At 38.7% G+C, this 4,796-nt stretch overlaps 1 pseudogene; it reads left to right on the top strand.

Annotated features, from left to right (window-relative positions):
- Positions 1 to 344: 344 nt before the first annotated feature.
- LOC125614571 lies at positions 345 to 1,881 on the top strand (annotated as a pseudogene).
- The last annotated feature ends 2,915 nt before the right edge of the window (positions 1,882 to 4,796 follow it).

Genomic DNA, 4,796 nt, shown 5'->3' with positions numbered 1-4,796 from the left:
CACCACAAGTCACTGTCATTACTGCTCTTGTTTCATAGATTATTACACTCAGGGTAACAAGTGCTGCCATGTCTGGAGTGTGTATCCTGACATGCACTGCATTGGAGCTTTGTCTGTAGTGCCTGTGGTTCCCTACGACAGGGACTATTACTACCACCAGAGAAAAAGAAAGCAGAGAAGTTAGGTCCTTTTTCCAAAGTCACACAGACACAAAATATTCAAGCCAGGATAGAAATTTGTACTATCCCATCTCTCATGTATTGGTTTTTAACCCACCGAGCATTCAATTGATTTAAACAATAACATTTAAGGTTGGGCAAGTGGGAGGCAGTGACACTTGTGTAATGTGTCTGCGCATAGAGGTGGGCAGCAGAGACGAGTATCCAGAGGCCACTGTGCCTGCTTCAGAGAAACAGGGATCAGAAGGCAAGGCTGGGGGGAATCTGCATTGGCCATGGCCACCACTGTGGGGACCAAGAACAAGGAGGAGGAGCCAAGACACAAGAGCAAATTAGAACATGGATGTTACATAAATCATTATAAGAGCTGCACACAACTAATGAACATTTCTAAATCCTTTTCTCATTAAAGTACATCAAGATGGTTGAATCTGTCTCCTTGGATCTTTGGAGTGTCCTCAGTGCTTCTGGAAAAGTCTTGCCTTGCCAGCACAGGTTTTGCAAAGCATGTTTGCTGGGATTGTAAGTTCCCTCAGTTTTTCCAAGTGGAGGACTCTTGTTGGCTCCCATGATGCGCTTCCAGGTAACATCCTGCTGGTCAGGCTTCTGGATGGCATCAATCACAGCCCTTGGAATCCTAGCCAGTGGCGGCAGTGGAACCAATTGAACAAATGCATTAAGGATTCAGGGCAACACTATGGCTAATTGTAGTGCAAAAGATCTGTAGAGATCCCAGTGAGGATGGCAGCCTTGGGTGCAAGGCTGGAGGCCCCAGTGAGGGGTATACCTGTTACCATGTCCTAAGCATTACGAAACTATGAATAAAAGGAGCCTAGAGACTTTAAATTCAGCAAATGTGACATCATCATTTTTTGATGACATGTTGTTGAAAACTGGTTCCACAGGGTAAGTCAATGGGATCCATAGCTTTTTCCCAACAGACTTAGTGCAGATTATTAAACCACTGCCTCAGCCCTCAGCCTCAGTACAAAGCACTATATGACTTTGAAGTGAAAGACAAAAAAGCAGCAGATAATGACCGCCTTCCATTTGTTAAGGATGATGTTCTGACTGTGATCCGAAGAATGCATATAAGCTGTGCTGAAGGAATGTTGGGAGAATAAATAGGAATATTTCTAATTTCCTACACTGAGTTTAACTTGGATGCTAAGCAGCTGACAGAATGGGATAAGCCTCCCATGCCAGGAGTTGATGCTTAAACATGTACCTCAGCAGCTGCCCAGAGCAGCATTGCCCCAAAGCACTCCTGACACCAAAAAGAACACCAAAATCCCCACTTTTTCACTTCCCTCATCATGGCAAACAAGTCCTTTCATGCATCCCACAACTGCCACTCCATGGAGATCAGTGTTCCTATCCTCATCAGCTCCACCAACCCTCAGCGGCCACAAGGTTCAGAGAACTTTTTGAGCTTTCCTTTAGTGCCCCTTCTCAGATTCGTGTGAATACTGCCGTGTTCATTGTGACCCCACACCCAAGCAGCCCAGTGTCAACTGGCCCCTTATTCATTTTCCCATCGGAAGTCCTCTCTCCAGATGCCCATGGAAATATGAATCCTCCCTTTCCAGCACTCCCTTCTCCTGGCTACCACTGTCCTCTCATGTCCATCCTGCCAGGTACTGTACTGCTTCTGCTGGAATGGTATCGTGGCTTGTGGCAAAATCCACTGCTCACAGGTTAGAAGATTGAATATTATGAAGATATTAGTTCTCCCCAAATTTATCTACATATTTGATGCCATCTCATTACAAATTCTCGCAGTCAATTTTGTGGAAATGTGTATGTTAATTAAAATTTATAAAAACTAATCCCATCAATAAATAAATGAGGGCTGACTTTAGCAAACCAATGATTCCAGGTATCCAGAGAAGTTTAGGTATCTATGATTTCCTTACCAGCGATTCTTAAGTACTAGAAGAATATTAGCCTAATTTAAAAAAATAAAGAAAGAAAAGAAAAGAAAAAAAAAATAAAAGAAACTTCAGTCCCTGCTCCAGAATATATAATTTGATTTTCAAGAGTAAGCAGGTTTTTGAACTTTTAAATAGGTCAAAATTTTTTACTACAAGGCTGGCTCTCCATACATATTATACGTAAAATCTATGGGTTTAGATCTGGAGAAAACTTCATATAATATTCTGCAAGCCATTTAAGGAAAGGAGGGTCATGAAGTGTTCATGGTTCCTTTAAAACAATATACATTTTGCCCAAAGTCTACTCCTCTGGCCCCAAATTGTAAGTCGACCATTGAAGTTGCAAATTGCAGACAAAGATGATTTATAATGAAGGTAATCTCAAAAGACTAGAAATTTGTTTACACATTACATCCCCAAGTCCAGAACCCTTTTATCCATCAGATAAATGTTGGTTGATGAATGAAAACTAGCAAGCCATTGGTTTTCAATATGCCTTCAGGAGAGCCCTAGAAATGCGACTATGCTGCAGTCTTGCAGGAAGTTTCCTTCTACCTATTATTCTCTAAAGTTGACACTAGAACAAATTCCTTAAATTTTAATTGATGGACAGCAGCCAGTGTCTTGTGCTTTGTGTAGTGCCAGTTTCTGAGGCATCAGATTGTATATATGGAAAGAAGAGCCCCCTGGCTAACACAGGAGCAGTAAGAGCTATTTTGTTCCATAAATATTTTTTGGACATGGAATATAATGAAGAATGATGATTTGACTGAAGATGGATTTAGAAGGAGCAGTATATAAATAAGAAAAAGTCTAATAAAAGTGATGAATATCTCACTGCTCTGAATGATTGGAGAAATGAATTCTATTTTAAACCAAAGATAATACTCTGAACAGGCCAAATTTTAGGTTAATATGGATCTATAGTTTGCTTCTTTCATGCACTTGTCTTAACACATTTACAGAACACATCTGCTTTGTTGTGTGACCTTCTGGCTGAGTCCTGATTCCTCACGTTTCCAGATCTGACATGCCTGTAACACCCCGAGATATTGAGGTCAACATGAGGATCCTAAGTCCATGAAAATAAAACTCTTCTTCACATTCTGCAATTAAAAACAAGTTAAAAGAAAGGGATTCTTAACATAGGGTAACTCCTTTTTGAAAAGTCAAGAGGCTGTGCTACATGATTTCAATTTTAAACTATCATCTTGATATGTTTAGGGCTTTAATTTATGAAACAATCAGGAAATCTTTATATTTAACTTTAAACACCTGAATATTATAAATCACCTTAGATGAACATTTAAGGGAGAGTTTCAGTGAAACTTCTGAACAACTTGTGAATTTTATTGTACAGCAATGATTTGGAAAAAATGATATGATGTAATCCTAGAGTATAATGTAGGGACACAAAAACAACTGTCAAGAATTAGGCAGACATTACGTTTAATCAATTTTTGCAGACTAAAAGTAATAAGTATTAAATTAATCAACACAGCTTAATTAAAGCTCTATGTGTAACATTTTTTATTAGACTTGTCATTAATCGACCTTTAAATGCTATCACAACTTGAACTCTGGGTTAAATCTAGATAATGAACCACTGGTGCCAAACAAAAAAAGAACAAACACTACTTTAATAGCCCTTTGTTTCCATGGGCCTTTTCCTGTTGTACACAGTGAAGACAAACAAGACTCCCTCCTTCCTCCCCAGGGTTATCTACATTGTTGGCAAGATATCATATTGAAAGCTGCTGAAATCAGTAAAGCAAAATCCTGAAAAGAGTAAAAGTGCAGTAGCTAAGGCTGGAAATGATAAAAGAATTTTATTGTCTTCAAAGATATTTTTTTCAAACTGGTGCTTCTTGCATTTTTTATTTAAATGTCACCATAATATACAGTCATATGCCACCTAATATTTTGGTAAACCAAAGACCACATATATAATAGCATGTACCACATAGCTGAGCATGAAGTAGGCTATGCCATGTAAGTTCCAAGATGTGTGCACAATGATGAAACCACCTAAGATGCTTTTCTCAGAGGTATCCCTGTTGTTAAGGGCATGACTGTATATTTAAGGATGCTCCAGTTTATGGTGGTAACGACTTACCTGAACATGTCTCCCAATTCCTTCAGCATTCCCTTCTTGGCTTTCTTTTTCTCTTTTTTCCTTCACTTATCCCATTTTGTTCATTTTCCTATCAGTATGGTCCCCTTTCTCTTGGTTCCCGTTTATTTGTCTCTCCAGAGAGTGCAAAGGCTGATCACTGGCTGTGGATATAGATTATTTTCCTGATTGTGAACTTTATTCTCTGTCTTCTTCCACTGGATAATAAAATAAAATAAAAATAAGAAATATGGTGAATCACAGCCACAAAAATAAATAAGCAAAAATGTTTGAGAACTTTAATTTTCCACATTTTCTACAGGAAAATGGTCCTGCTCAACTTGGATGGCAACACTCTTCAATGTTGAATAGAATTAGAAGGAAATATGTGATGGAGCTGGGGTTGTGGCTCAGTAGTAGAGCGCTCACCTAGCACATGCAGGGTGCTCGGTTCAATCCTCAGCACCACATAAAAATTAAATAAAGGTATTGTGTCAAACTACAACCAAAACAAAACAACAACAACAATATACATACATACATATATATATATATATATATATATATATA

This window comes from Marmota marmota, unplaced genomic scaffold (assembly GCF_001458135.2).
Source record: "Marmota marmota marmota unplaced genomic scaffold, marMar, whole genome shotgun sequence".
Lineage (NCBI taxonomy): Eukaryota > Metazoa > Chordata > Mammalia > Rodentia > Sciuridae > Marmota > Marmota marmota.
This window is presented reverse-complemented; position numbering and strand designations above follow the sequence as displayed.